General features: G+C 34.5%; 1 long non-coding RNA gene across 1 annotated transcript in view; it reads right to left on the reverse strand.

The window, feature by feature from the left end:
• LOC107518693 overlaps window positions 1-5,176 on the reverse strand; it is a 60,941-nt gene extending 55,765 nt beyond the window's left edge. Inside the window, exon 1 of the long non-coding RNA XR_001598937.2 lies at window positions 4,940-5,176. This is a non-coding gene — a long non-coding RNA (uncharacterized LOC107518693). The remainder of the gene's footprint in view (window positions 1-4,939) is intronic.
• Window positions 5,177-15,750: the final 10,574 nt, after the last annotated feature.

A 15,750-nucleotide genomic window follows, 5' to 3' on the forward strand; every position in this document is an offset into this window, starting at 1 on the left:
AAACCTGCTCTCATTAATTTAATGATATGGCATGACCTTGATGTAACTCTGGGAAGTAAAGATCTCGCTTTGATACCATCATCACATGTTCTAAGCTGTTTTTTCTTCCCCTCCAACACTGACAACACTGTAGATATTCTGCCCGTGCCCCCATAGTTCTCATTGTTTCTCTGATTTACTCTTGCTATAGTGGGAAGGAAAATTTCTTATGATTCCAATACTAAAATCTTATTAGAACTCTTTTTTTTAGATTTCTTTTTGTGTATGTTGAATTTAATGCACAGCAAACTGCAGAAAACATTATAAATGTATACTTCAATGAATTACCACATAACCTTGTCAGCACCCCGATTCACCACATTGTGCCTCTTCCTCATCACTATACTACAAAGATGTAACCATCATCTTGACTTTTAAGCATATACAAATTTCTTCTCAGTGTATATCTACGAGTGGGATTGCTGGTCATAATGAAGAAATATAAGCCTTATTCAATAATCCCAAGCTGTTGTTCCACTTTTGAAAGTGGTTATACCAACTCTAGCAATAGCATTATTTAAGAGTACCTATTACCATATCCTCACCAGTACTTCCTATTGACAGTATTTTCAATGTTAACCATCTGGTGAGTGTGTAGTGATATCTCATTGTATTTAATTTGTATTTTTCTCATTGCTAATAAGGTTGAACAGTTTTTCTCAGATTTATTGGTAATTTTAGATATCCTGTTTTGTGAACTCACTGTTCAAATCTCTTACCCATTTTTATACTGGGTTCTTTTCTTAATGACTTTTAATTTATTTGTTTTTATAAATTTTGCTTATGATTTCTTTTCAGCTATATTAACTACAATTATTTTCTCGGGATCTGTGGCTTCTCTTTTTATTCTCTGTAACAGGTTGGTTTACCCAGAAGGCAGACTCAGACAAAGTTCAGCATATAATAATTTATTAAGGAGTTCTCCTATGGCTCAATAACTATGGAAGGGAAAAGCCAGACACAGGACTGAGTGGAGAAGTCAATCTCCACTGTTGGTTCTGTGAAGCAGGACCAATTACAGCCTCAGCTGAGCCTCCAGGAAGTTTTGGAGTGAGAATGGCCTTTCAGAGTTGTCTCAAGTTGAGTGGAGATAGCCAGACCTTTATATTCCTGTATCACCCACTAGCTATGTGCCATTCCAGAAAGAGGCATGGTCTTGGGCAGGGAAAATCTCTGTAGCTGAGACAACACCTGAAGAACCTGACAGCTGCTGGCTACCAACAAATCAGCAGGTGAAGCAAGAAATTCTTCATTAAAGCGGAATCTTAATGATACATTAGAGTGCCCACCATACTCTCTTGATGCTATTTTTGAGAAACAGAAGTTCTTAATATTAGTGTAGTCTAATTTAATAATCATTTCCTTTATATTTAGTGCATTTTGTTTTCTCTTTTAAAACTTTTCAATACCCAAATCCATGAAAATGTTCTCTCATGTTTTCTTCACATTCAGATATATAATCTACTTGGAAATTGATAGTACAAGTTAAGTTTCATTTTTTTCACATTGATCTCTAACTCTTCTCAGCATCAATATATCAGATAAATAGAAATTACTCAGTCACATGGCCAATCAAGAGAAACCAGGTGGCTCTTACAAATTTCTAAGGAAATACGGGAGAACAATGGGAAAGTAATATTAACTAGAGCAGATTTCATTTGAGGGCCCTTCTCATGCTTTAGTGGAAAGCCCAATAGTCTCTTACAAACTAATTAGAGACCTTTACCTGTAAGTATTAAATTGAAAAATAAATATAAAATGATAGACATATTCTGGGGCTCAATAAATGACAGCTATCCATATTATTCTGGGGCTAGGGTCAGCCCCAGCACAAAGCTGTTAAGAATGTTGTAGTTTATCACATTCTCATCTCAGTAAAACATATTTCATTCTTTCATTTTTCTACAGAGAAAAGGCTCATCTCATTATTTTTCTCTTCTATCTTACTTTACCCATGCCCTGTAGAATCAGATAAGATCTGACCAGTATCCAAAATAACAATTTCTACATGATGTTACAACACCTGTTCAAAAGCGAATGAACTGCATGCTATCATTTCCAAGAGCAGACAAATGGCAGTTCATGGACTCCAATGTGGAATGTGGCCAGCATAATTTCTACCACCACACTTACCAATCATCAAACACTTTGCAAAATAAATTCTAAACAGGCCAGTAATGCAAATAATTCATGAAGAATCTGTATGCCAAAAAGATATATGCACGTAAGGAAAGAATATCCTCAGCTTGATTGCATTTTCCTTCACTAAAGTAACATTTAATTAAAATGTAATGTCTAAAGGGCACAAAGCACGAATCAAGCCACCTATTTGATCTGGAAGATTCTAACTGTTCTCCTACTTTCATTAACAAGAGTCTTCTGCAGCCTCATGGCTAATGCTTTGTTCAGCATGGTTTTTCAAAAGAACTCTGCATCAGAGAGTATGTGTTGTTCAACAGCAGGTAACAAGAACAGCAACAAAAACTAACTAGTTTGCACCATTTCAACATTTATTCTTTATTAACAAGAAGCTGGGTGGGCTAGCCAGCTTCACAGAATCATCAAAGGCTCCTTTCAACCTCCCACTCCATTATCCTCAGGGAATTGACTTGCATCTCGAGGAATGTAGCTTCAGGGCTGCAAATGGCTGCTAATCCTTCAGACAAAATATCTTTAAATGTCAACATTCAAAACTCCCTTTATTTGAATTTATTTTTAATCAGATATAGAAATCTTTCCCCAGTCCCCACCTAGTAGACATTCTCATGCATCTCCTTGTCCTGGGACACATACTCACCCTTAGTTCAATCATTGGCAAAGTTAAACAGAATTGTTGAAATGGTTTAAATATATGATAATTATGATTCACCACCTAAGACCAGGCATATTGTCCCTCAAATAATTTGGGGGTTCTGATAGCAAGAAGGGAAAGCTAATAGTCATTGGGTGGGCAACCAAATGTGTCTGCCAAAAACGCCTTGTTATAGAAAATAAAATTTAAAGCCTAGAAGGAAAAAGTCCCAGTTCAAATTGTGACTGTCTTTGGATGACAGGATTATGTGTGTATGTGTGTAGGGGGGAAGGTGGATTTTTCTTTTTCTTTCAAGTGTTAAATTTACAAATTTTCTATGGTTATTATGTATTGCTTTTATAATTAAGGAAAACATTTCCTTGGGATGGAAAAAGAACCTATAATTTCCACAACCTATTAGAGAAGCTGAAGGGCAAACATTTCAATTTCCAACCAACTCTGAATTACCCTCATGAGAGCATAAGGAATGAATCCAAAAGTGAGAGGAATTGTCTGTCCTCTGCCAGGTTTACCACTGTCATCAACATACACTTGGAAAGTAGACTCAGGCTACTTCTAGTAACCCTTCACTGGTATCCTTGAAGCCTGTGGATAACTTATAATCTTAAGTGTTTAGGCTGTGGCCATATGCTCGACAGCAGTATCTTTAGAGAACAATTCTGACTGTAATTTTTAGTAGGAACAATCAATTGCCATCTGTCTGCACAGCAAAGACCCAGATGGGTTTATCACTGAAATGGCTTCCTATGTGGATGGACAGTGACAAACTAGTCAGAACTGTTTTCTGGCAGTCCCACTCTGAAAACTTAAACTAAGACTTAGGATGAGCATGTATTTTGCCAGTGTACCTGTGCTGTAGGAGTAGAAAATGCTAGAGAAAAGAAAAGAGAGGAAATGGTAATGGGGCCATGGTCTGGCTCTAACTTCAAAGACATCTCTGACTCCTGCTGTCACTGTGGAAGTTTTTCAGTGCCAAATGAAGTCCTCTGGATACAGAATAGCTGAATATTTGCTGCCTTGAAAAAGTGACACTGAAACTAAAAACAATCTTACAGGTTATAATGTGAAGGACAGAATAAAAAAAAAGCAGCAATTATGACTAAAATATTTGGTGTACTATTATTTGGAGTTTAGCAATATATCTTCACTACTAATATTAATAAAAATTCCAATGTATTTGGTTCATAATACCATCCCAAACTTTGTGCTAAGACCTTTATATAAGTTATTCCATTTAATCTTTATTGCAGCTCTATAAAGAAGAAATTATTAACCTCATTTTACCAATGAAGAAATAGTCCCAGAAAGAATTTTAAAGTTTCTGAAGTTCACAGAATTGGAATGTGACTGAACTAAATTTTGAAATCTCTAACTCCAGATTTCATTTACTTAATTACAACTACTCCCCGCAGCTACCATCTCCAAAAAGTAAGCAACCAATGAAAAGGCAGAGTAATCTTCAAGAGCTGAGGTCAGACCTCCTTAGAAATGTGACAAGACCTTTCTAGGTATTTTGGTTGTAGAAAGGGTAAAAGGCCTATGGGAATCTAATGCCAGGACTACATATCTAAATATAATTTACTATATGCAAATGATTTAAAAATACAACCACCATATTTCTCACAAGACCACTGGCTGCATCTTCTTAGGGCTCTGACATCTCCAATAGTGATGAAAATGATGACACACACATCTTAAGCATTTAATGAACATTACATTACCCGAAGATAATGGTGATAGCGAACCCCAGATGCACTCCAGCTTTTCTTATATTTTATACATACAGTCCAGTCTCTGCAGGAAGTAATTATATCTCTTTCTTGGATATATTAGCTATAGCAGTGAAAGCCGTAATTTTTCTAGACTGCCCAAGGCAATTCAGGAGTAAAGGCCTTAAAGGATGACCAACCGAGCAAAGAACAAATCACAATCTAGAAGCTGCAGCAATGGAGTTAGAAATAGAAGCAAACTGACTGCCAAGGTGAGATGGCTCAACATTTGCATGTAGGCTCAAAACCTATATCTTCTGGATTATTTTCTACACAGATTACTTAGGGGATTTTTGACAAACACGTATTGAGCACTTACTATATGCAAGTCTCTTCTCGGTATTGCAGATTGGGAAGATTGTCAAACTAGCTCCACTGCTACCTTGTACATAGAGGTCCCAATTTTATAACTATAAATGTAAAAAAAGAACAAAGTACATTTTAATTTGCACTGCTTTAATTATGAATAAGGTTTAATATGTGCTCACAATAGTAAAAACCATTGGTAGACTTCTTCCACTCCATGACCCAGTAAGTCGTACTAAATTTGCCTATTGTATATAACTATAAAAGAGGAAATTATATGTAAAACATATATTTTCTGAGAGTGGATAAAAGCTAATCGTTAAGGAATGTAAACAATGAAAGAAAGAAAAAAAAAATCAAGGTCAACCCTGAATTTCTATTTGTATGTGTTATCTGAACTCTAGTGCAGGGAGGGAGAAACCATGGTGGTTTCCCCAAGCCAAGGAGACAAAGAAGAGTTCACGGATGCTGAGATGACTGCAATTTGCAGGACAGATTATTGGAAAAGATACGTCTCTAATATAAAGAAATGTCTCTAATAATCTGCATATGATATCTCTCAAAACTATTGAGGAATATTAAGGTTCGAATGTGCTTAGTAAAACTCAAAGATTTACCAGAAAATCATAAGATGAATAAATTCCACAAATCATACTGATTAGAGATAATGTGGTTTTAGCTACTCAGAGGAGATTTTTTTTTTTAACACACATGAATACAATAAAGAATCCCCCAAATTATGACACTTTGAAAGTAAGATCAAACAACCTGCCAAAACAAAGTTTTAAAAGTCCTTTGGGAAAATGGCATAGGTAAAATGGTGTACTAGGAAAACTCAAGCCCTTGTTTGCTCATAGAAACAATAAAAAAAAATTAAAAATTTATTTTAAAAATACCTAGAAACTGGTTGAAATAACCTCACAAGGGCTCTGAAAATCAAAGTTCTGTGGGAACTAAGAAAATACACAATCCAGAAAAAATAAAACAAAACAAAAAAAAAACTACTTTCAAACCAGAAGAAAATTTCCTGGCTTTTTTCCTAATCTTTGTCCCACTCACTCTCTGGCACAGTAAGTATTGGTCTAGAGGTGATGGCATCCCAGCCTCCAATTTCCTCCCTCAAATCAAAAAGAGTAGAGTAGACCTAATCTTCAATATTCTAACCCATTTGGGGGCTGCCTGACGACTGGTCTCTATCTTACCTAACTTGGATCTTAAGCAGGAGAAGTTGCAGGAATCGGTCACGAAAACTGTGAGAGGACTATGAACTCACAGATGCCTAGGTCAAGATACTAATGATGGAGATTATCAATAGAACATCTAAAGCCCCAGGGATAAGTTGGGGTAAGACTCCTTGGAAAATTAGTAGCCATGCATTTCAGGAAATTGAAAAAAGATACACATATGCCAAGGTAAGACACGTACTTAGAAAAAACAAAACAAAACTGAAAAAGCCTTAAGCTTTCACCCCAGGCTGATCCCTAGGCTCGGAGCATGTCCAGCTAATTAGTGAATGACAGCCTGGTATAGAGGCATTCTGGCAAGACTGGCATAGATAGTTGTATTTTACATTTTCAAAAATAATTCACAAGGCATACAAAGAAAGAGAAAAACATGGACTTTTCAAATAAAGAAAAAAATAATTGGCAAAAATAGTTTCTGGAGAAGCACAAGCATAGAACTTACAGGACAAAATTTTAAAAACTGTTTTAAATATGCTCAAAGAGCTAAATAAAAAAAAAGGAACAAAAAACTCAAGAAAATTAGTAAAATGATATACGAATGAAATGTCAACAAAGGGATAGAATGTATATAAAGGAACCAAAAAGAAATTCTGGAGCTGAAAAATACAAAAATTGAATTGAAAATTTACTAGAGGGGCTCAATAATAGATTTAAGCAGGTAGAGGAAAGTATTAGCAAGCTTGAAGATGAGACATTTGAAATTATTGCATTTCAGGAACAAAAAGAAAAATAAATGAAGAAAAGTAAACAGAATTTAAAGGACTTGTGTGACATCAGCTAGCCAACCAAGATATATACATTATGAAAGTCCCAGACAGTGAAGAGAGAGAAAAAGAGAGAGGTGCGGGAAGAGAGAGAAAGGAGGACAGAGAAATTATCTGAAGAAATAATGGCCAAAAATTTCCCAAGTTTGATGAAAGATTTGAATCTACAAATATAAGAAGCACAATGAAGTCCAAATATGATAAACTCAAAGAAATCCATACTGAGTTCTCTGAGAAGATTGAGGAAATAGGCAAATCTCTGGCAAGACTCGCTAAAGAAAAAAGAGAAAGCACACAAATAAAATCAGGGATGAAAGAGAAGTATGACAGATACTGCGGAAATCCAAAGGATCATATAAGAATACTATGGAAAATTATATGACACCAAGTGTAATAACCTAGAAGAAATGTACAAGTACTTAGAAATACAAAACCTTCCTAGACTGAATCAAGAACTGGAAAATCTAAATAGACTGATCAGTAGTATGGAAATTGAAATAATCACCAAAAACCTATCAAAAAGTAAAAATCCAGGACCAGATGGCTTCACCAGTGAATTCTACCAAATGTTCAAAGATGTAATACCTATTCTCAAACTCTTCCAAAAAAATCAAAGAGGAGGCAATACTTCCTACCTCATTTTATGAGGTCAATATTACCCTGATAAGAAAACTTGGTAAAGATAACAAAAAAAGAAAACTATAAACCAATATTTCTCATGAACATAGATGCAAAAATCCTAAGATACTAGCAAACCAAACGCAACAACACATTAAGATGATTACACACCATGATCAGGTGGGCTTCATCCCAGCGGCACAAGGATGGTTTAACATATGCAAATTGATTAATGTGGTACAACACATACAAAATAAGAATAAGAATCATATGATCACATCAATAGATGCAGAAAAAGCCTTCAACAAGATAAGAGCATTCATTTATGATCAAAACACTTAATAAAATAGGTATAGAAGGAAAGTACTTAACATAATAAAGGCCATATATAAGAAACCCTCAGCTAACAACATATTTAATGGTGAAAAATTAAAAATCTTTCCTTTAAAATGAGAAGCAAGACAAGGCTGCCCAAGGCTCACCACTCTTATTCAATATAATATTGGAGGTCCTAGCAAGTGCAAAGAGGCAAAATAAAGAAATAAAAGGCATCCAAATAGGAAATGAAGAAGTCAAACTGTCACTATTTGCAGATTACATGATTCTCCACATAGAAAACCCTAAATATTCCACAAGAATACTACTAGAAATAATAAGCAAAAACAGTTAAGTTTTTTAGGATACAAAATGAATGTTCAAAAATCTGCAGCATTCCTATAGTCTAATAGTCAGAAAAAGAAATTAAAAACAATTCCTTTTGCAATTGCAACAAAAATAATAAAACACCTGGGCATAAACCCAACAAAACATGTGAAGGACCTATGTAATGAAAACTATAAGACTCTATTAAAAGAAATTGAAAAAGACAAAGAAGTGGAAAGATATTCCGCATTCTTGGATGGAAAGAATTAACATAATTAAATGATCTTATTACCTAAGCATTATACAGATTTAATGCAATCCCCATCAAAATCTTATCGGCATTTTTAAAAAGAAATAGAACAAAAAATCATCTAATCTGTATGGAAACACAAAAGACCCCGAATTGCCAAAACTGTCCTGAGAAAAAAGAATGAGGCTGGAGGTATCACTCTGCCTGACTTCAAATTACACTACAAAGTGACAATAATCAAAATAGCATGATATTGGCAGAAAAACAGACACATACACAGCAGTGGAACAGAATTGAGAGTCCAGAAGTAAACCTCCATTTATATGGGCAAATAATTTTCAACAAAGAAACCAAAAACATACAATGGAGAAAGGAAAGCCTCTTCAATAAATGATACTGGGAAGACTGGAAAGCCAAAAGAATGAAACTAGACTGTCGTCTATCACCACAAACAAAAATTAGCTCAAAATGGATTAAAGAACTGAATAAGACCTGAAACAGTAAATTGTACAGAAGAAAACATAGGTTCTAAATACACAGACCTTGGACTTAAAGAGGATTTTATGAATTTGATCTCAAAGGCAAAGGAAGTAAAAGCAAAAATAAATTAATAGAATTATATCAAACTCAAAAACTTCTGCATAGCAAAAGAAACTGTCAACAAAACAAAGAGATAACTATCCGAATTGGAAAATATATTTGCAAACAGCACCTCTGATAAGGGCCTAATATCCAAAACATACCAAAAACTCATACAATTCATTAACAACAAAAAAGCAAACAATCCAATTTAAAAATGGGCAGAGGATCTGAACAGAAACTGCTCCCAAGAAGACATATAAATGGCTGACAAACAAACAAAAGGATGATCAACTTCGCTAGTTAGTAGGGAAATGCAACTCAAAATCACAATGAGATACCATCTTACAGCTGTTAAAATGACTATTATCAACAGGATAAGTAATAACTGTTGGAGAGGATGCAGATTAAAAGAAACTCTTATGTACTGCTGGTAGGACTACAAATTGGTATAGTCAATATGGAAAATAGTATAGAGGTTCTTCAAAAAATACTAAGAATTGATCTACCATATGATCCAGCAATCCCTCCACTGGGTATTACCCAAAAACCTTGAAAACATTAATCTGGAAAGATATATGCACACCAATGTTCATAGCAGCATTATTCATGGTGGTCAGGACATGGAAGCAACCAAAGTGTCCTACAATAAATGATTGGCTAAAGAAGACATGATACATATTTATAATGGAATATTATTCAGCTATAAGAAGAGATGAAATATTACCATTTGCAACAACATGGATGGATGTTGAAATAATCATGCTAAGCAAAATAAGCCAAACAGAAAAAGTTGAAAACCACATGGTATCACTTATATGTGGGATATAAGCTTAAAAGCAACAAACATGACAAACAATCAGAGATTCATGAACATGGACAAATAGACTAGTGGTCACCAGAGGGTAGAGGGAAGGGGATAGGGGGAGGTAGATTGGGTAAAAGGGATCAAATATATGGTGACAAACAGAAATCTAACTATGGATGGTGAACATACAATGCTATATATATATATATATATATATATATATATATATATATATATGACTTACTGTTTTATTATATATTTGAAATTTATTGTATTTTATTAATTAATGTCCCTGCTCAAAAAATAAGTTAATTAATTTTAAAAAATAAAATAAATGGAGACAATAATACATTAAAAAACAGACAGTGGTAAATGTTCACAAGGATATGAAGAAATTGGAACCTGTGGGCATTGCTGGTAGGGATGTAAAATGGTATATCCACAGTGAAAACCAGTTTGGTGGTTCTCAAAAAGTTAAAGAGAATTACATTATGACTCATCAATTACACTTTCACCTATTACCTAAAATAATTGAAATCAGGGACTTAAACAGAGATTTACGTACTAATGTTCATAACTCCAATATACTCAGAACATCCAAAAGGTGAAAACAAACCAAATGTTCTTCAACAGATGAGTGGATAAACAAAATATAGCATATACATATTCATTCAGCCTTGAAAAAAATAAAATTCTGATCTCTGCTACTATGATGGATGAACCTCAAAGACATTATGCTATGTGAAATAAGCCAGACACAAAGGACAAATGTTGTATAACTACACTTACATGAGACATCTAGCATATTCATTTTCCTAGAGACATAAGCAAAGTAGTGGTTACGCGGAGTTGGAAAGGTTTTGGTTTAATGCGTACAGAGTTTTGGTATGGGATAATGTAAAAGTTCTATAGAAGAATAGCAGCAATGGTTGCACAATAATGTGAATATACTTAATGCTATTGAATTATTCACTTAAAAAAAGTTTAGCTGTAAACTTTATTCTCACAATAAAAAGTAAATTAAAATAATGTTTGTAAATCCTCAAATGTATTGAGATGATCTGAAAGAAAATTAACTACATACCAAATCATCCTTCAAAACTCTTTAAAGGAAGAGCAACAAAATAGATACACTACACATTATAACATGATACTGACAATGTCAATCATCCAATCACAATTTACTAGTCATATAATGAAAGGAGAAATATAAGACCCAGAAGCAGGAAAAACTACAAAAGAAAGCCAAAAAAAATAATAAAGATAATGTAATTAGCCATCTAGGGCTTTAAAAGTGCTATTATAAATTTATTCAAGGATTTAAAAGAAAAAATATATGAAAGAAATTAAAGAAATAAAAAACAAATAAAGCATTCAGAAATAAAAAAGACATAATATCTGAAATGAAAACTATTACAAGATGGGATTCACAGCAGTTTGGATACTGAAAAATAAAAGACTGTTGAACCTGAAGACATTACGATAGAAACTTATATTCAAGTGAAAGCACAAAAAGAAAAAAGAAAGCTGAAAAAACATAAACAGAGCTCAGTGCCCTGTGAGACAATATGTATTCATTGAAGTACATGAAGGTGAAGATGAAGGACAAAAAACTTGACAAAAAAATGACCAAAATTTTTTCTAAAACTGATGAAAATAATAAAATCACATGTCCAAAGAGCTCAATAAACTCATGGAAAAATAAACATAGAAAAAGAAAAACCACGGCAAACATGTATATAATTGGTGAAAATCAAGATAAGTAGATAATCTTAAAAGCAGTCTGAGAAAAAGGAAACACTTGATATAGGATAACAATGATAAAAGAAAACCAATATTATCCTCTCATCAGAAACAACACAAGACAGAAGATAATGGAACATGTATAACATCGTGAAAAAAAATCAACTAGAATTCTATATCCAGTGAAAAATATACTTCAGAAATGAAGAAGGGGGTCACCAAGATCTTGGTTTCTAAATACTCTTCTTTAATAAAAATAACCAGAGCTCCTTTGAAAACTAGTTGATTCTACTTATGGTTCAGGGAAAACAAATGATTATCTTCTAGCATCTTTTGGTGTCAATGCTAAGAGAGGACGGAGGGAAGCAAGGATGTAAGAAAGAAAGGGAGGAATGGACAGGGAGATGGATGAGGAAGAAAGGGAGGGAAGAAGGAAAGAAGGAAGTAGGAGGGAGGGAGGGAGGGAGGGAGGGAGGGAGGAAGGAAGGAAGGAAGAAGGAAGAAGGAAGAAGGAAGAAAAAAAGATCAGGGCATTCTGAAAGGGCACAGAAGCCTATCTGAAAAGATTCTCAGTGGCCAAAACTAGAACAAAATAAATAACTACAGTATTAGATTACAATTCAAAGAATAAAATATCCATGAGTCCATATTAACAAATATATGATTGGATGAATGAATGAATGAATGAATGAATAATAAGAAAGAGAGAAAGGGCAAGTCTTCCTTACAAAAGAATTTGAATTAATAAATGTAGAAGGAATAGAAATATCACCATTAAAAAAATCACAGTAATAATTACTCCAGGCAAGATCTACAAAAGAATGCTAAAATTAATGGCTAAAATTTTAAAGAAACAAAGGATATTTGCATATTGTTAAGGGTCTCCTCTAAAATATTTATTAATTCAAAAGGGAAAAATATTAACTTTATACTGGAGAAACCTGGCAGATATCATCTTAATCAAATAATAAAGGTTAACCTTTAAGACATACTATATCATCTCATGCACTCATAAGCCACATCGCCTTTGTAATACTGTTGCCAAAAATGTACAATCACAATTTATTCATCAGAACATATCATATAAACACAAATAGATGGATATTTTATAAAATACCTGACCAATAATGTTCAAAAGTGTCAAGGTAATGAAAGACTGAAGAAAATGTTATAGCTTGGGAGAAAATCACAAAGATATCATAGCTCAATGCAATATCAGATGTTAGATTGGATCTTAGAACAGAAAAGGATGTTAGTGAAAAAATGATGACATTCTAATAAAGTCCATAGTTCAGATAATAGTATTATAATAATATTAATTTCTTAGTTTTGATAATTCTATACTTCTCTAGGATCTAGACATTAGAGAAAGTTGGGTAAAGGGTATATAAAAGTTCATTATACAATTTGAGCACATTTCTGTAGGTCTAAAACCTTCAAAATAAAAAGATAAAAATAAAGCACAGACTGGAAGTATACCACTTGGGTGAAATTCTAACTCTACTTCTTCCTATTTTATAATGTTAGAAAATTAGCCTAATCTCTCTTATGACTTAAGCAATAATATTTATCTCGAATATTTGGTTAGTAAAATAAATAAGATAGTATTTGTAAAACACATATACAGTATTCAAACCTTAGCTATTATTAAAAACTATTATTTTTGTCTTGCAAAAATTTTAAATTTTTATGTAGTATTTTCATCAATGGTTTCTGAATTTTATTTTACTTAGTTTAGCTACTCTCCATGCTCAAACTATAAAAACTTTGCCTATTTTTTTAATCCTGAGTTCATTTTTTATGTTTAAAATTTTGGTCTATGTGGAATTAATTTAAATGTCAGAAGTGAGATTAAAGTCCACTTTTTTTTTTTAACAGATGGCCTGCCATTTGTTACAACATGACTTACGAAATAATACATTATTTTTTCATGGACCAATAAATCTTTATGCTCAGCAGCACATAGAACATAGAAATCTTTCAGCTACTCCAGTTGGCCCCTATACTCTCAACCTGAGTTTAACAAAAATGTCATATTGAACAGTAGTGAAAAGCAGGTGGGAGCAGAACATAAAATCCACAAGTGGCATCGTAAATATCAACTGATATACAGTTTCTAAACTATTCCTTCTAAGGATACCAGGGAATTTCTAGTCACCACATCTGACAGCCTCTTATCATCTCTCATCATTATAATTGGCAATCTTTTTTGTTAAAACTTTCTTCTTTGGCTTCTACATCCAAGACAGGAGTTAGGCGCTTGTTGCTATAAGTCAGAGAAGCTGATAAAACTTGAAACACACTCGCTCCCTTTTCTACTACTTTCTCACTGCTTCCTTCTCCCTCTCTTTTACTATCGTCTCTTTAAATTTTTATGAACTCCCATCCAAACCTAGTGCTCTCCCTGAGCATTGTATCCGCTCTCCCTAAGCGTTCTCATCTATTTACACAATCCACTATTACTTATGGGCTTCTCATTCTATATATATCCCTCCAAGTTAGCGCTCCTGAACTCATCAGATTCCTAAGAGACAGAGCCTGAAACTAGAATTCTTATTCAAATGATTTACTAGTAGCCTTCTCTCATGAGAAAGGAAGTGAGGAAAGTAGGATAGGAAAAAAATACTAAATGAAAATAGGTATTCTGCTAACTAGTAGTAGCACCTTAACTTAAGGTGATCAGCCTCCAATATCCCCATATGAGTCAGTTGTTGGCTGTTGGCTCCTCCTGGAGAGGGGTTGGAGATACATCTCTTGGAAAAATGCCTCCTGTTCAGCAGAATACAATGCTCTGGAGAAGGGACTGTCGCTAATCTTTAGAGGACAGGAAACTGTGGGACTGCTGCACTGGCAAAGATCTAAACAAGGCGAGGTAACTAATTCAACACTTGTACTGCTTAGATTCACTTACTTCTCATATTGGTTCACACTAACCATGCACAGCTTCTCTAGAACTCTAGTGGTCACAATTTCTAGAAAACTTCTAAGGTACGAGTTAGTGGCAGAAATTACTGTCTGTCCCCAGCATTATAGTTGGTCCTGAGACCATAACTGATATCCATCATCTCCCTCCTTCATTACCCATATTATATTCCCCTCCACTTTGGGTAGGACCCCTGCAGGTCTAGGTGGCTTGCCTTGTAAGATGGCCCAGATCCTCTTCCCTAAGCATTATGAGCCCTGGTGACCTGGTCCTTATTAGCCCATAGTTGCTGAACTTTGCCAGTAACAGTTAAAAGATACCTTTGTAGAATACTTAAGTCCTAACCACTTTCCTCTGTGCTCCCAATATGTACAGTAATCCCAACTCTTCATGATAATCAGATTCAATTACTCTTGTTTAGTGGTCTTCTAACAGTCAGATCATAAAGTGGCCAAGAGGTATTTATGGATTTAAGTTTGTGGGACTTTCATTGTGTCCCCTAAGGAATGTGTACCACCTCTGGAACTCAGGACCTCTAGACACACAAACTTAAAGTCAAAGGGATAAGAAACACAAAATTTCTCAAATGGGTCACTGGAATGATTACAAGTGAAACCATTCCTATTTCTACTTCCTGATTATTGGATTTATGATTGGGGACGTACCACCATTAAATAAATGGTCTAAGATTTTAGGCACATATCACACACTAAAGGAGAACATAGCATCCTCACTAGGTATCACCCTAGGCTGAGGTCTCAGCTGTGCCTTTCAAAAGCCCTTCTAGATAGTATGCTAAGTGGAAGGGCCAGCAGTTTCCTTGGTCATGTGCCCAATGACATCATTCCTTTGCTGTGAAATGGTCCCTTGATCTGAGGCAATGCTGCGTGGCATCATATACCAGTAAATCAGACATTTTATGAGGCCTCAGATGGTGATTTTGGGCTGAGGCCCTGCAGGCAGACAGGCAAACGCACTCTCAGAATGTGTGTCCACCTGAATCAATAAAACATCTTCCTTTCTAAGGTAGGATGGTTAGATTAATCAAAGTTGCCTCCGAACAGTTAGATGATACTTAAGATGTGGGACTGTATCAAGAAGTTCAGCATTGGTCTCTTTTACTGGAAGGTCAGATACTCAACAGAAAGAAGTAGACCAGCCTTAGTGAGAGAAGATTCCTGTAAGATCTCTTTCTCTACCACCTAATCTACTTCATTCACGTGCAAATACAAGGAAAGCCAAGGACAGAGGCT

This window comes from Rousettus aegyptiacus, unplaced genomic scaffold (assembly GCF_014176215.1).
Source record: "Rousettus aegyptiacus isolate mRouAeg1 unplaced genomic scaffold, mRouAeg1.p scaffold_m13_p_5, whole genome shotgun sequence".
Taxonomy (NCBI): Eukaryota; Metazoa; Chordata; class Mammalia; order Chiroptera; family Pteropodidae; genus Rousettus; species Rousettus aegyptiacus.